Raw genomic sequence first — 18,341 nt, 5'->3', positions numbered from 1 at the left:
TGGGTCAGGATGGGCATCGAGAGACTATTGTGTTTGATCTAATCAAAGCCCCACAGTTCCAAATAATACTGGGGATACTTTGGTTGGAAACACATAATCCTTGTATTGATTGGCGAGAGAAGAGAATAACCTTCCCGGATTGTGCACAAACCTGTTACCCAAAGAGAAGTCAGAACGCAGGCCTGGCCACAGTAACCACAGCAGTCATGCAACTACCTCCAGAATACCAAGAATTCCAGGATGTCTTCCAAAAAGAACAGGCAAACACCTTACCTCCTCACAGATCGTACGATTGTCAAATCGATCTCATACCCGGTGCAAAACCCCCTTGTAGCAGGATCTATGCCCTTATGGAACCTGAGAACCTTCACCTACGACAATACTTAGACCAGCACCTTGCATGTGGCTTTATTCGCCCATCCAAGTCCCCTGCATCTTCAGCTTTGTTCTTCGTGCCCAAAAAGGAAGGTGACCTCAGAACGTGCATAGACTACCGCACATTGAACCAGATAACTGTTAAGAACCGATACCCATTGCCTCTGATCCCTGAACTACTAGACCAAGTGAAGGACGCTTGTATATACACTAAATTAGATCTCCGGGGCGCATACCATCTGGTACGTTTAAAAGAAGGCGACGAATGGAAGACTGCTTTCCGCACTAAGTATTGGTTATTCGAATACCAGGTGATGCCTTTCGGGTTGTGCAATGCACCAGCGGCCTTCCAATACTTCATGAACAATGTCCTTCGTGAACTCATTGACGTTTGTGTTGTCGTATATATATCGATGATATTCTAGTATATTCCTCTTCAGAATCTGACCATGTGAAGCACGTCCGAGCAGGCCTTGAAAAATTGCGCCAGCACAAACTATATGCAAAACTGGAAAAATGCGTTTTTCATGCGACAGAAGTTGAATTCCTTGGGTTTATTCTGACCCCAAAGGGAGTGCGAATGGACTCACGAAAGGTGGACGCAACTCTTAAGTGGCCATCACCAAGTTCAGTTAAAGGAGTACAAAGCATGCTCGGCTTTGCCAATTTCTATCGCAGATTCATCCCAGATTTTTCACATGTTGTACATCCCATCACAGCACTTTTGCGAAAAAATAAAGCTTTATGTGGACTGAAGACGCTGAAAATGCCTTCCAAGAGCTGAAAGCGAAATTCACGTCTGCACCTGTATTAAAGCACCCCCGCCCTGAACTTCCATACATAGTGGAAATTGATGCATCCACTCTAGCTATGGGAGCTGCCCTGTCTCAAAAGGACCCTGAAACTGGCCAGCTTCATCCAGTAGCATTTTGATCCAGAAAGTTCTCGGCACCCGAGTTAAACTATGCGGTTACCGACAAGGAGTTATTAGCCATTAAATCCGCCTTCAAGGCTTGGCGGCACCATCTTCTCGGTGCCAGGGATACCATTACTGTGGTCACCGATCACCGGAACTTACAGTATTTAAAGACAGCCAAGGCCCAATCCTCACGCCAACTTCGATGGGGATTGTTCTTTGCCAAGTTCGATTTCGTAATAACCTATCGACCAGGTTGTAAGAATGGTAAAGCAGACGCCTTATCCCGAATAGGGATGGGAGAGGCAGAAGTGAACCCAGAACTAGTACCTATAATTTCCGAACAAAGAATTCTTGGCATGACTACTCTACAGACACTAGAGGACATTCAGGTAAAGATCCAGCAACTCTTTGACCCTACAGCCCTGCAGGACTGGGTAAAAAAAGGCCCAGACTACTCTGTCACCAATGATCTGCCTTATTACCAAGGGCGGCTATTTCTGCCACACAAGGAACTACAAGAGCTAGTGATTTCCCGTTATCATGATATCCTAATGGAGGGGCACCCAGGTATTGCAAAAACTGAAGCTAAAATTAAAAGACAATTCTGGTGGCCCACCTGGCGAAAGGATATTAAATCATTTGTGATGTCTTGTGGCATTTGCGCCCAAAACAAAAGTCAAAAGAAAAAACAAGCTGGACTCTTACAACCTTTAGACATTCCGCCTACACCATGGCACGCCTTATCATTAGACTTTATTACTGATCTACCCCCATGCAATGGTTTTAACACCATTGTAGTTATTGTGGATCTTTTTTCCAAGATGGCCCACTTTATTCCTTTAAAGGGATTACCTTCAGCTTCAATCCTGGCCAAGGAGTTCCTCGAAAACATTGTTTGCATACACGGATTTCCATCCATATTGGCCTCTGACCGGAGCAGTCAATTCATTTCACATTTTTGGAAAAAATGCTGTCAATTGGTGCAAATCGATGTGAGGTTATCGACCAGTCACCACCCCCAGACCGATGGTCAAACGGAGAGGACCAACCAGACTCTCGAACAATACCTGCGTTGTATGTTACATCAGACTGAGAGTAATTGGAAAGACATTCTTTGGATCACCGAATATGCATACAATAATTCAGTACACTCTGGAACTGGACAAAGCCCCTTTTATACCTTATATGGGAACCATCCTCGAACCTCAGACCTTGACTCACCCCAACACTTAGAAATGCCCGCAGTGGACCATCTGCACGCTACGATTACACAAGCCTTTAAGGAAGCAACTACACATTTAAAACAGGCGAAAGAAAAATACAAGAAAGATGCTGATCGGCATAGAAGTGATACTCCACAATACCAGATAGGGGACCAAGTATGGCTAGCCACAAAACATATACCTCTAAAGGGAACACGGACCTTTAACCCCAGATATTTGGGACCTTACTCTTTTAAGGCCATTATCAACCCGGTGGCTGTCAAGTTGGACTTACCTGCTAATATGCGCATTCACCCCGTCTTTGATGTGTCACTTTTGAAGCCAGTGCAACCAGGGACAAGACTAACCAAGCCACCAGACACTATCCTTGTAGACGGAGAACCAGAATTTGAAGTTAAGAATATCCTGGACTCCAAGCTGGTAAAGTCTAAACTCTTTTATTTAATCGACTGGAAAGGTTACGGACCACAGGAAAGGTCATGGGAACCTAGTGACCATGTTCATGCACCCTGATTGGTCAAAAAATCCCTCCGAAATTTCCCAGACAAACCGAAACCACAGGGAAGAACGACTTTAGGAGGGGCCTTAGGGGGGAGTGCTGTCATGATGCCTACCCCCTGGGACCCAGACCACGTCCAGCAACCCCGGAAGCAGGCATCAATTTATCCTAAGCAAGCCCAACAGCCCCTGCTAGGGGCTATTTGGGTCCAGTCCTGGCACCTATGGCGCCAGGCTCATATGGAGAGTCAGTCCTGGCGCCATAGGCACCAGGCTCATAGATTAAAACTTACCTGATGCAGACCATGCTGCAAATTTACCTGATGCAGACCATGCTGCAAGAGCTCCAAGCCAAAAGAGGCTTGGAAGGGACTACTTTACTTAGGGACTATTTTTTACTCTGGCGGGGTTGGGGAGGAATACTTACCTGGGACTACTTTGGAGGCTATTTAAACCACGCCCGAAGAGGAGCACACGCTTTGCGTTATTCTGCATCCAGCAGCGTAACGCTCACTGTGCCTGCAAGTCTGTATCCAGCCTTCTGCCACGCCCGCCTCGAGTTTGGAGCTCCTAGAAAAAGGGAGAAAGAAGGAGAAAAGGTTAGAACAAGAGCAATACCTTTAATCCTTACCTGAATTCCCGATCCATCACGCCTTTGAGCTTTTATGTGCGTCGCCTCGCCTGCTGCAGCGTCGCACTGAACTCACCGGCCTTTGCAGCATCTTCACATTCCACCGCATCCTCCTGTATGTTCCCGCCACACTCCAGCACCTAAGGAGAAGACAAGAACAGCAAGGTGAGCCAAGGGAATACACAGAGGAATATTAGTTACCCTCCCATAGACTTACCTGATTTTACCAGCGGGGGTACTATTCCTCTTCTCGGGTCAGCGCAGCTTCCACTGCATCTTCGCCGAACCCCGGCCCCTAAGGGGAAACAAAAGGACAGCAAGGTGAAACAAAGGAACTAACAAGGGGAACCCTCCTCACCACAATAGACTTACCTGATTTTACCGCCGGAGGTATTATTCCCCAAGACTTCATACTTTCTCTCAGCGCCTGAATAAGGGAGAAAGCAACAGGTTACATATTGACATTATTTTATCGAACTGTGTTGGAAAATACAAATCCTTACCAGAATACTACCGGTTGCCACGAGGAACTCTTTATTAGGGTCAAGCTGCAACCTCCAAGGAATCGGACAAGAGTGAAAGTCAGGCATTTGAACTCTTACGAACTTTATACTTATGGCGCCTTGCCGGGAATCTCGGAGTCAATATTGTTCTGGAACTCACCAATTCCTTCGAGCCAGTGAAGCAACTGGTTATCAACGCGCCCCTGCGCCCAATGCAGGATGGAGAGCTCATCTTTTCAAATCATCAGGTGAGACTATAAGAGGGGACATCAAAGGTGATCTGTGGGGAGAACAGCGGGGGTGGAGGGATTTACATCCAACTCCACGGGTGGTTAATTCCCTTTTTCCATTTGCACGAGACTATTCCTACGGGCCAAGCAAACGAAGCTAGGTGGGCCAGTCCAGTCCGTCATCTGGGCCCTACGCATCACATTGGTGGAGACCGCAGCTGTCCAGTTCCGATCAACGACTCTGTGGGAGCCAGGTGAGCGTAACACATACATTTTGGTCAATGTTTTGTTCGAGGGGGGACTGGCTACGGGTTAGCCCCTCTCGAAATAATTGCTTATAACTCCTGTTCTGTAGCGGATATAACAGTAAAAATGGTTGATCTTACCGGATCTAATGAATATGAATTGAAATGAATGACTTTTTTCACCAAATTTAGTTGAGGGGGGGCAGCCCCCCTCCTTTGTAACCAAATATTTCAGCACCTGTGTGTGATCTAACAAAAAAAATGCCTAATCATACCGGATCTAACATATATCTAACCAATGACATCGACTTTTGTTAATTTTTTGGTTGAGAGGGGGCTAACTAGCTCACTACGGGTTAGCCCCCCTCTAAATAATTTCTTATAGCTCCTGTTCTATATAACTAATCTAATGTTGAAATTGGTTGATCATACCTGATCTAACGAAGTTCTCACAAATGACATCCGTTTTTGTACTATTTTTGATTGAGGGGTGGTGACTAGCTTACTACGGGTTTGCCCCCCCTCTAAATAAATGCCTAGAACTCCTGTTCTGTTGCGGATCTAACGTTGAAAATGGTTGATCATACCGGATCTAACGAACATCTAACAAATGACATATTTTTGGTCAATTTTTTGATTGAGGGGGGGCTAGCTATGGGTTAGCCCCCCACTAAAGAATTGCTTATAACTCCTGTTCTGTAGCAGATCTAACGTCAAAAATGGTTGATCAAAATGGATCTAACAGAGATCTAACGAACCAGATCATTTTTTGTAAAAGATCATGAAAAGGGGGTCTAACCCGGGTGAGGTATATAGTTCACTACTACATGTATCTGCCAGCAACCCCATTGCCTGAATCAGGGCTGGCCTTACATATGCCAGCACCCGGGGCGAGGTAACAATATTTGGTGCCCCCAACCAGTCCCAGTGCCAGACCTCCGGTCCCAAAGGGGCAGGGCACATTTTGTTTCCTAGCCCCATTGCTCTGCTAAATACAGCGCCGCTGCTGGCTTTGTAGCAGCACTGTAATTAGCAGGGAGTTAATCATTTCAATATGGCACCAATGTCAAAGCACCATGGGGCAGGGTTTCAAAGTCTGCCCCATGCTGATTTAGCATCAGCGCCCAATTGTAAGAAAAAGCACCCTTCTCTCCTGCTGCCGTGCCTGGGAAGTGTATGGCCCCAGAAAGTGAAGCCTCAACCGAAATTGCATGCCACAGTGAGTAATTTGTTATTATATATATTTATTATTCTTTATTCATAGGCATGTGCTGTCCAGCAGCTCTGTGCCTGCCAGGCCTCTGCCTAAGCGCCTCAGGCTGCACCACAACAGCCTGAGCATGGACTTCCATGCAACACAGTGCTCCCTGCACCATTGCCGCCCAAGGACGGACTGCCATGCAGTGCCACAACTTCATGCAGGTGCGGGTTACCCTGCAGCAAGATCTTAACAGAACTGAGGGGAGCACAGCAATACCCACAACTTGGTTTCACTGAACAAAACCAATAAAACAAAGTTAATCATATACTTAATCCTCCTAGCTCAACTGTTTGGTGGAACCAAACAACTTCCTGGACTGAGAGCAATCAGGATTCCGTCCTCACTACGAAACAGAAACCACACTGATCTCTAACTGCATACTCAGAAGGATGTGCTGCACCTTTTCTTCTTCACCTCTCAGCAGCTTTTGACACTGTTAACCACACCATCCTCCTTGACAGATTACATTCCCTCAGAATTTGAGATTCAGTGCTCAAATGGATCACTTAATTCCCCACTAACAGACAGTAAGTCACCTATTTCCCCCCTTTCTTCTCTAATGCATGCCCAGTGTTCAATGGAGTACCCCCCAAGGCCTATCACCCCTTCTCTTCACGCTTTACTTGACCCCTCTGCCTGGGCTCATCCGCTCTCACAACCTCACCTGCTATAACTACACCAATGACACACAAATCATCCTGAGGATTCCCAAAATGACCACCGACCCTCACTCTGACCTAGCAGCTTGCCATATAGACATTGACCTCTGAATGACGAGTAACCATCTCCTTCTCAACCCAGGGAAAATGGAGTTCATGGTGTGCAGTAAAACAGCTCTATTCCCAGAACCGTCTCCCTGGACGCCCTCCCGTCCCCCTCACCACGTCCACCTCTGTCTAGAACCTTAGCTGCACGATGGACTCTCACCCAACTCTATCACACCACATTAACAATGTGTCCAAATCCTGTCACTTCCTCCTTAGGCTTCTGAAATGCATCTTCCCTTACCTCACCTACCCCAATAGAGTGGCAGCTGTTATGTCCATTGTCATGTCCAGACTTGACAATGCAAACTCCCTTTAGGTGCACCGTCCTACCAACTAAACAACTCTAAAGAGTACAAAACACTTCTGCCAGCCTGTTGCTTGCCCTCGGACAAAGGGATCACATCTCACCTCCTGCCTGTTCCTTAAGCAGGCTCCCGATTGGGTGACGGGTCACCTTCAAAATCCTGTGCATTACTCACTGAGCTGTGCACAAAGCCAGTTCCACATTCTTACAAGAAAACTCGCATTCTAAGGTTAAGCACTGCCCTCCTCCTACTGGTCCCCGCCTCCAATTCAGCCAGGATCAGAGGTTCTGCCTACTCAACCCTGGTGCCAACAATCTGGAACTCACTGCACCCACTCATTTGACACATCCATGACTACATAGCATTCCGGAAAGCACTCAAAACCTGTCTCTTCCCCATAATTGTCGAAAGGACTGATTTGGCGTTCACTCCCCTATGAAACCATGCCTCCTGACCAACCCTGTGCAGCTAGGAAAGGGCCTAGAATCCAGCCCCTAATATGCCTGCTAACTGTTTTCTCGGAGCCTATTGCTCCCACTTTTCCTGTTGCTACTGCCCCTACTATGCCTGCTGATAACTGTATGCTGGAGCCTGTTGCTCCTACTATGCCTGATAATGACTGTATGCTGGAGCCTATTGCTCCTACTATGCCTGTTGCTACTGCCCCTACTATGTCTGCTGATAGCTATATGTCGGATCCCATTGCCCCTACTATGCCTGCTGATAACTGTATGCCGGAGCCTATTGCTCCCACTTTGCCTGCTGCTATGGCCCCTTCTATGCCTGCTGATAACTGTATGCCAGAGCCTATTGCTCCTACTATGTCTGCTGTTAGCTGAATGTCAGAGCCTATTGCTCCTACTATGCCTGTTACTACTGCCCTTACTATGCCTGCTGATAGCTGTATGCTGGAGCCCATTGCTCATATTTTGTCTGCTGCTATTTCCCCTACTATGCCTGCTGATAGCTGTATACCAGAGCTCACTGCTCCTACGATGTCCGATAATACCCATATACTGAAGCTCAGCCCCCCCCTGCATGCCCCCTATCAGGTGCACTCAGCTGCCCATGCCTACTACTAGGTAAACTAACACAGCTGCACCCACAACATACCTCAAAGGAGCTCTCATCAATACCAGATCTCTCCTAGCCCATGCCCTTCATATATCTGACCTTATTACCGCAAACACGCTAGACTTAATAGCCATCACAGAAACTTGGCTGCACGCAGCTGCAGGACCGTCCCTCTCACTCATCATCCCTGACAACTATACCATCTATACCATCTTCTGCAAGGATAGACTGCTTACCAAGGGGCTTACCAGGTTGTGTAGCCATCATAGCCAAGAATCACCTAGACATTAGAGAAACGTCCAACCAAGTATTTCCCTTTGGTGAACTGCTCTCAATCAAACTAGCTCTGTCCAAAACTCTGACCTTAACTATCCACACCATCTACAGGCCCCTTGGCCCCTTGCTCTCCTTCGAGGAAGACACCACACTCCTCCCATCTATAAATACCAAGACTTCCTCCAAAATCATCCTCATGGGAGATATAAACTTAGGCCTCAAAGGCCCGACCGACACCAATGCTCAGCCCTATTGAAGCACTAGGATTCACTCACCTCATCTCAAGTCCTACCCACGACAAAGGTCGAACACTAGACTGGCTGGGCGACATGAACATTTAACAAAAATATCACATCGAACACTCCTTGCCCATGGTCTCACCATAATGTTATCTTGTTATGCATTCCCAAAAACAACAGCCCAAACGCACCTCTCCAAACTGCACCAGCTGCCCTCTCAAGAAACGCATGTAGAATCACACCAACACACATGCCCCGTTTAGTGCAACCCATATTTAACTACCTTCACTCAGCTAGTGATCCTAAATCGATGGTTGAGCTCTACAAAAAACACTCTTACTAGCCATTGATAAAGTAGCACCCTTGAGTACACGTAAACTGAAACCTTCTGGCCACTTAAATGCCAAATACACCCCAAATCTCAAAGCGCTACGTGCCACCAAAGAGACAGAGAAGCTCTATGGAAAAAGTCCCCATCGGATGCAAAGAACTTTTCACCTCCTCGGCTAAAACCTACAATCAGGCCATCCTCCTAGCCACAAGCTCTACCTACAATGAACAAATAAATAAAGCCAATTCAGGCCCCAGAGAGTTCTTCGTTATCCTACATGCACTGGAATCACCAGTCACACGCCCAGATAGCTGCATAAAAGGCCTTGCATGGTGCTCCAATATCCAAAAGGCCCACACAGACAAAATTGCAACTCTATAAACCAAAATTGTGACAAAAAAATAAGCTATCATTCACTGAAGTACTACCCACCGCCCTTCCACCACTGCTTCAACCCTTAGCTCCAATCGAGTTCAACACAGTCACCACGCTAGTAGTCACTAAAATCATCCAAGACATCAAGCCTTCAAGATGCCAAGGCGCCATCTGCCAGGCCTCTCTCATCAAAGACTGTGCAATAGAACTCACCCTTTTCATAGCATAGCTTATAAACAATTCCTTCTCTTCCGGCAATATCCCTACCGACCTAAAAGACGCATGGGTACTCCCGCTATTAAAGAAGCCTACACTTGGCCCCCAACATCCTGACCAACTACAGCCCTGTAACAACTGTACCTTTCCTACTCAAAATAATAGACATAGCTGCCTATTTACAAATCCAGAAATACCTGGAAACTAACAACCTCCTTGGCCCGCGTCAATGTAGTTTCCACCCAGGTCATGGAACTGAGAGAGCACTTTCGGATTTAAAAATTCAAATGGACAAAATCATTGACAATGGCAATCTAGCCATCCTACTCCTCCTAGAACTCTCTGGAGCCTTTGATCTAGTAGATCACAAAATACTATGCCAACACCTCACTTCAGCAGCCTACTTCTACCCTAAATCCATAACTTGTATAGCATTGTACTTATCCAATTGAACAATTATGGTTTTCTCTAATACTGCTGCAGCCCATCCAGCAATAGTCATTTGCAGGGTCCCACAAGGCTCTTGAGTCTCCCAAACCCTATGCAATATCTTTACAATACCACTGTTTGACTTACTGGACGAGCAAGGCATCCCAGAATAGAGAGGACTACAAGATCAACTACAGACGGGAAACTTTGGTTTATGGCCTGACTGATGAGAGATGATGGATTAATTGGGAAAGTGGGGAGTAATCTGATGTGACTCAAGCACCTGGGTTTCGTTTTACTTACATGCTGCTAATAAGCTGAAACTCCAAGGTTGGAGGGTCTATAGGGCAACATGCTTTACAATGTTGCATAGACCAATCTGTTGTCATTTTCTCTGCTATAATCAGTATTATACGTATTTAGAGGCTGTTTGAGGCGTGCCTTACAGATAAGGGGCAGCCAATGAAGTAGTAACCCATAAGAAAACCATAGGTACATATTGTTCCCTTAACCAATACTTCCCATCAATAGACTTTGCAGTTTGCCAAGTAGAATGGAATCATAGATGATGCACATTGGGGTCTATAACCTCTGTATAATCAAGTTTGTGTGTGAGTGTGCAAGCATCAGTCTGATGTCTGCCAGTTTGCCCTTCTTAATTAAATTGTGAAGAAAGTAGTATTTTGCCATATTTGAGAAGTCTGTCCAGTTACTTGGGTTGAGATCTTTACTGGTAATTCCATCTAGCACAGGAGACACTTCAAAATGCTAAAGCACATTTTGTTAGCAGTGTGGATGTTTCAGTCTAATTGACCTAGGCCAAGATCCAGATCTTTGGACTTTTGTCTGCTTCCGCCATTAGCAAGAAGACCGGTAAGTTTCCCGTGGAGAATGACACGTAACAAAAATGTGTAAGATGATACGGTTGGCAGATCCATCTTTGAAGAAATTCCTGTCTGGTCCCCACAGGTGCCCTGCGGACTGAATGCAAACTGGTTGTTTGAGCAAGAGTCAATGCCGAGGGTCGAGCTGAGCCACAAATGTAAGTAGAACATTGATGGTGGCAACAATAGGGGGAGGGAATGTGTTGTAAATATAAGTTTTAAAAATAACAGGATTTTTTTTAATTATGAAGAAGAGAAATAGATACCCCAATCCTGGTTCCATGGGGATGAAGGGTATTCATTAAATGGACTCCAAATAGGGGTGTTAAGGATTCCTTAGGCAAGGAGTGTGTATCAAACTCCAAGATAGAGTAAACAATGAGATGAGAAACATTTACTAAAGGTAGTAAAGGAAAGTAATTTAAAGTGCTCATGTATATGGGATTATAATATGTCAGTAAAACGTTTGTTTTGTGTTTACATTAATAGATATAAAACGATAATATAAAATTAAAGTGATTATTAGATTTTTTAACCAAAACATTGGCATCGGTTAGGAGGATGAAAATGAAAGGAAACTAATAAATAATTAATTAATTAAATAAAGAAATAAATAAACAAATAAATAAATAAGAGATTCTTAAAATATCAATGATAAAACAATGAAATACGAAACATTGAAATAAAACATAAACGAAGGAACAAAAAAGAACATTGTTGCAAAGATTTTAAAAGTGGTTAAAATATTCAGATTTTCTGATAATAAGCAGTGGTTGATGATGACTGCTCAAATGTATCAGTGTGGAATATTTGATAGAATAAAGAGAAGAATAAAAAGGTCAGGTAAGTATAGACAGTCAAGATCAACATGTCATTATGAGGGATATTCCTCTTCTATACTTATACAAAACATTGCCAAAATACACATCCAAAAAAAGGAAGCATCATTCGGAGTGGGTTTGAAGCCGACCAATTAAACACTCATGCCGTGGCCTCAGCAGGGTTTGTAGTCAAAAAAAGTATTGTGACATATCACAACATATTTGCATGCTAGATATAGGAAAAGAAGTTACAGAAAACCTTGGCCATTTTAGAGTTATGGAAGATGTATCAGAGTGAGAAAGAAGAGCCATACGAGAAGGAGTGGATGCTTAATCAGCATAAAGGGAAGGACGAGGTGGATTTCGGAACCCTAAGGGAGAAGGAGGATTTAATGATGGACAACTGCAACAATGTTGGAATTGCGGGAGAATAGAGCACATAGCCAGAAGATGTATAGCAGAGGAGGCATGCAGCAAAACTATCAAACTTCAAGAGGGGGGCTGGGCTATGTTCTGCAAAATAATCCAGAATCAGAGGAGTAGTATGCCCAAGATCACACACAGGCTCATACATGTGTTCCACAATTATAGCAGACACAGCAAGCGCCTATGCAAATGCAATCGCCACAAGGGCAACTTCAGTAAGTACCTATGCAAACACAACACGTACAAACTCAGCAGACCCTACAGACCATTTTTGCTTTACTGAAGCTAGGAATCTTGGTACCATCCAATTCTCCATGTAACATGGCTGCACACCCAGCAAAAAAGTCAAGGGGGAGGTCATGGAGATTCATAGAGGACCTTTGCCCCATAAACAATATAGTTGAAGCTGAGTTTCATTTAGTTCCAAATCTTGCAACAATAATTTGCAACATGCCATCTAAGGCCAGAAATTCAACAGTTATAGATTTAAAGAATGTGTTTATTTATTTTATTTTTATTTTCAATTCCCCTCCATGAAAACTCACAAGATTTGACTTCCTTTTTGAATTGAAATATTTGCCTGAAACATACTTGTTTGCCCCAGGGGTACTGTGAGTCCCCTTCAATCTTTAATAGAGTCCTTCAGATGGACCTAGGTAATGGTCAGCTCGGAAGTGCAATAATTCTATATGTGGATGACATTTTGCTGTGTAGTGAGGCAGAAGAAAGATGCAGAGAAGACTCACTTAAGCTCATGACCGTACTCTGAGAGAAAGGGTATAAGGTGGACAAAGGAAGGTTACAATACTGTCAGGAAGAGGTCTTGTATATAGAACAGTTGATTTCTCACAAAGGGAGGAAAGTGACACCTGAGAGAGCAGAAGCAATTATGAAGACTTCAGAACCTAAAACAACAAAAGAAATGTAACAATGTTTAGGCCTAAGTAATTATTGTAGAGCCTGGGTTTTCGAATACAAAACATATATTCAACCACTTTTAAAAGGACTTAAAGAAGCACAAGTGAGCAAGAGTAAAATAATATGGATAGATGAGATGACTAAAGGATTTCAAGAATTAAAAAAGGCAATCAGTACAGCCCCTGTGTTAGGAATTCCAGACTATCATTAAGAATTGTATTTATTTTCTCATTCAAATGAGAAGTTGTCAGGTCTGGGCTATCTGGGAGATGTGTAGTCATGATAAGTTTAGTGAGTTGGGAGTTTTTAAGGGAAAATTTTATTAAAATCTCTTCTCTTCTTGGGATGAGCCCTTAACTGTTTATCTGCAGAGTGACGTTTCCCCAGTCCATCATGGCGGAGCTGTATCCAGCAGCTGATCGGTTAAGGAGAACAGAACAACTCATGATTGGTCAATTGAGAAACATAGTTTTACTGGTATTTCCAACTGCCTTTCATCTTCCTTCCTCAAGTAGAAAGGTCCTGTGTGTGTGTCTGCTCTTTATTTGTAGGCCATTTATCTGAAATCAGAAATTCAGTCAGGATATTGGTATTTCAGGAGAAGTTACTGCGTGGGACAAGACAAGCAGAGGCATTGATAGGAGCACCTCGCTCTGGTTCATTTTTTAGACTTTTCTAAAAGTTCTGTGGAGGAACTCTTCACAGATCAAGTTTTAAATAATGATAATTTAGTTATAGATTAGGTATTTAGTTAGATATTGTTGCTGCCTTTTTCTGTTACCAAGGTTTTAAATTAACTATGTGACTGAGCTTTATTACAGACTTCAATTGGCATCTGAAACCATACATTAGAATCGGGTAACACATGAACCTCTGCCCATGAAGCGAAGTCTGTGCGGTTAAAATATACAGTGTTTGTTCTGAAAGACTAGTTTCCCTGAAGTACGCATGTCACAATGATTAGTGTTTGAATCCCTCATTGGTAATCTTCATTTTGAACTACTCCATTATCGAGCACTGGAAAAGTGTGCCTTGTGCTGAGATAGTATTCATGTGAGAAGATAAATGAACCAATTGAAGTCCTGCCGTTTTATTGTGCGCGCATCTAGGAAGTTTGCTGATGCGCTGAAGTTGAGAGATCAGCGTCTTTGTTCATATCGCAGTGCCTGAAGGAAAACAGTGCTAAATGGGACATTTTGTGCCTGTGTCTGCATGTGATACTTCACGCAATTTTAGTAATCCAATTTACAGAGTCATAGAAGAAGTTAAAAGCTTGTATGTATAAAGTTACCTCAAGAAGTAGCTAATATCAAACTGGTGCAACATTTCAAAAGTCACTACGAGCAATTGGACTCATTCAAGTTAATAACCAGATCATCTCTTAAAGGAGTACATTATTGGACAATAATGTAGCCATCCCTTCTTTAGAGTAATCTTTATTTTGCAACCATTTCCTTCAATAATTCATTTAATCATTCACAGAAACCATTCAACTGTGTGTGATATGCGGAGGAAAACCTATGCTTAATGCCTAATACAGAAGGCGGTCCATCCATTCTCTGACCACAAAACCTTGCACACACACCCCATGTTGGAAACACCTCACACACAAGGAACTTGCAGCGCGTCAGCATGTGTGCATGGACCTGCCTCAATCCATCTAGAAAAAGCACCTACCACGACCAGCATATATCTGTAGCCGTTGCATGTCTGCAGCAACATAATCTATAACTAGGTGCTGAAATGGGCCATTGGGTCTAGTAATTTATCCTCTCACTGCTTGCAAAGTGTGCTCTGCAGTAAATTCCTGGCACCATGCAATTTACAATTAACTGTGCCACATGCTCTAACAGATTTGGCAAGAACCACTCTTTTGCATTTGTAGCAGCTAGACTCGCTCGATTCAATTTTGCAGGGTAGTGGAGTTGCTCCATTGCTACCCTCAATAATGCTAGAGGCATAACTGGCTTTCCAGCGCTATCCTGTCTCCAAATTGCCTCAGTGGGGGATGAAGAACACCCGCTTCTTCACAAAAACATTTTACAACTGCTAGAGTCAATGGTAGTGCTAATGCTTCAATAGGCTTATCCAATAGGGCTGCATTTTGCACTGGAGTGCTGTCTGTGTTGGAGGAAGTCCCTCCTTTTCCAGCGTGACAAACCTGTGTGTGCAGTTGACATCACATAGACACAGTCAGAGTACACCATCACTTCGTCATTTTTGAATTTCTGAAGAGCAGTGATAAGTGTCACTAATTCTACAGCCTATGCTGAGTAATGTGAAGGCAATCTTGCGCTTGTCACTACAACAAATTCACCCTCTCAGTTCAGCTTCACTGCCGCTGATCCAGTATGCCTTTTTGCCAGTCGTTTGATCCATTTTTGAAGTACCATCAATAAAAAGAACTCCCACCTCCCAAGAGCATTCTCTCTAGCTTGGGGAATATCATTGTAGTGTTCAATATATGATGTGCAGTCATGTACATAATCATCCTCCCCTAGTGGTTCAGTTTTGAATGTTGCTGTGTTTATTGTCATACATCTGACAATTTTAATTGCAGGATTGAACATAATTATCTTATATCCTGATGCTCTTTGTTCGGCGAATGTACTTTTAGGTTTCTCTAAAACCGCAAATAATGCATGCTCTACAAACAGTGTTTCTGGAAACCCCATTGTTATATTTGAAGCTTTTTCGATTGTGAATGCAGCAGCAGCTTAGGACATCTCGCAAGGATAATGCCCGTTCATAACTGGATCTAAAATCCCAATGTAATAGGCCAATGGTTTGTGTCCATATCCTAATGTTGTTTTCTGTGTAAGGGCTGCTGTCATCTCCATTTGAATGAGAAAATAAGTACAATTCTTCATGATTATCTTCAATTCCCAATACAGGGTCCATACTGATTGCCTTTTTTAATTCTTCAAATCCTTCAGCCATCGCATCTGCAGAAATTATTTTGATCTTGCCCACCTGCGCTTCTTTAAATCCTTTTAAAAGTGGCCGAATGTATGTAGTGTAATCGAAAACCAGCCCCTACAATAGTTACACAGGCCTATAAATTGTTGCATTTCCCTCACTTTTTTAGCTTCTGAAGTCTTCATAATTGCTTCTGCTCTCTCTGGTGTCACTTTTCTCCTCCTTTGAGAAATCAACTGTCCTATTTACAAGACCTCTTCCTGACAGTATTGTAGCTTCTCTTTGTCCACTTGATATCCTTTCTGTGAGAGTATTGTCATAAGCTTACCTGGATCTTCTCTGCATTTTTCTTCTGTCTCTCTACACACCAAAATGTCATCCACGTATTGGACGATTGTGCTTTTGAGCTGAGCATTGCCTAGGTCCATCTGAAAGATTTTGTTAAAGATTGAGGGGCACTCAGAGTACCCCTGGGACAAACGAGTATGTTTCAGGCGAATATTTCTATTCAAAACTGAAGTCAAATCCTGTGAGTCTTCATGAACTGGAATTGAAAAGAATGAGTTCTTTAAATCTATGACTGTAAAATATCTGGCCTTAGATGGGATATTGCCCAATATTGTTGCAGGGTTTGAAACTAAGGGAAATTCAGCTTCAATTATATTGTTTAGGGGGCAAAGGTACTGTATGAATCTCGATGACCCCCCCCCCCCCATTGATTTTCGAACTGGGTACACAGCCTTGTTACATGGTGAATCAGATGGTACTAATATTCCTCGCCTCATTAAAGCGGAAACAATCTCAAATATACCTTCATATACCCCTCTGGACATGGGATATTGCTTTGCACATGGCAAAAGGGCTCCTGGTTTAAGTCGATGAGCACCCTAGCCACACGTGCTGCTGTGGGGACAGCGGGGAGGGCCACAAAGTGTGCAAGTTTCATGAAATAGTCTATAGTCACTGCAGTAAATCCCTGTGAAGGCAGTAGATATACAATAAAATCTGTAGATATGATCTGCCAAGGATGGTCGGGTATGGTCATCTGCACTAACTGACCCAAAGGAGGTCTTCTGGGAGTTTTTGACTGAAGACACACTTTGCAAGAAGAGATGTAGTCGTGAACATCAGAACACAACGAAGGCCACCAAAAATGTCTTTGGATGAATTCTGTGGTGTTGTGAATACCCCGATGACCTGCTGCTCGAGTATCATGGCACAAACGTAGAATTTATTGTTCAGATGTGTAGTTGGTAGGAATACTTGTGAGTTCCGGAAATAACAACCCTTGGCCTTACGTAGATGATATTTGGGAACCAGCTGAAGACATTCAGCCGCATGCATCTGGGTATCAATCCTGATTCACTGCAATAGATTTGTAATAACATGTACAAAGATTGCCTTGGGAAATAGGCTTTCAGGACAAAATTGAAGCGAACCCATTGGCTCCTTCCGGGATAAAGCATCCGCTCGCAGATTCACTCTTCCTGGGATGAAGGTGAAGACAATGTTGAATGGATAAAAGAAATGTGCCCATCGTGCCTGGCGACTCTTTTGTGTCTGCGTAATTTGTAAGTATAAATAAGGGTACCGGTAAAGCCAGGGTCCTCCAGGTAAGTTATAGACAGAAAAACAGAAAATGGACACTGGTATTGAGGCTAGAGCAAGCCACTGTATAATCAATAAACAATCTATGTATCAAAAAATGTATTTTATTATTTTCAAAATAGCACTTGAAGTATTGTCTACTCTTCAGTCACATAAATTCCTAACAACATTTGACATTCTTTAAATCTTCTCACCATCCACACAATCTTCCATTCCATACCACAAATTATTGATTTAAAAAAAACAACATAGGAGAAATTCCCCTGCCCCCAGATAACATTAATCAATGTACAATTTTTGTTACACCAGTGACCATTATTTGTGTGTATATACCTGAATATACACACACAAAGAATGGTCACTGGTGATGGTCACTGGTGTAGCAAAAATTGTACATTGATAAATGTTGTCTGGAGACAGGGGAAATTCTCCTGTGTCGTTTTGTTGAAATCACTTTTGTTACACCGGTGACCATTCTTTGTGTTTATATATATATATATATTGAGAAGTGAGAGATCATATGCCCGACCCAGTCTCAATCTGTATGAAAAATGGAGGCTTTAAAAGTGAACTGGACTGTACAAGAGTCTAAGAATTCTTTAAGCTTATGGGGGTTGCCTTCAAATTTGCCTCCTGGTGAAACACCGGGAGGCAATTCCGTACTTTGTAGGGCACAGACAATTATTTGGCATAAAATATCGTTTTCTGTTTTAAACCTAGGACTTCTGTGGTTAATGACTGAACAGCAGCTACCAATTGCTGAATCTGCTGATCCATGTTAGTGCAAAACGCTGGGCATTGCTAGCCGTCACAAATGACCTTTAATGCATGCCATAAACTTTACACAAAACATTTGCACTAACTTGCA

Source organism: Ambystoma mexicanum, chromosome 11, assembly GCF_040938575.1.
Source record: "Ambystoma mexicanum isolate Mex_15411 chromosome 11, UKY_AmexF1_1, whole genome shotgun sequence".
NCBI lineage: Eukaryota > Metazoa > Chordata > Amphibia > Caudata > Ambystomatidae > Ambystoma > Ambystoma mexicanum.
This window is presented reverse-complemented; position numbering follows the sequence as displayed.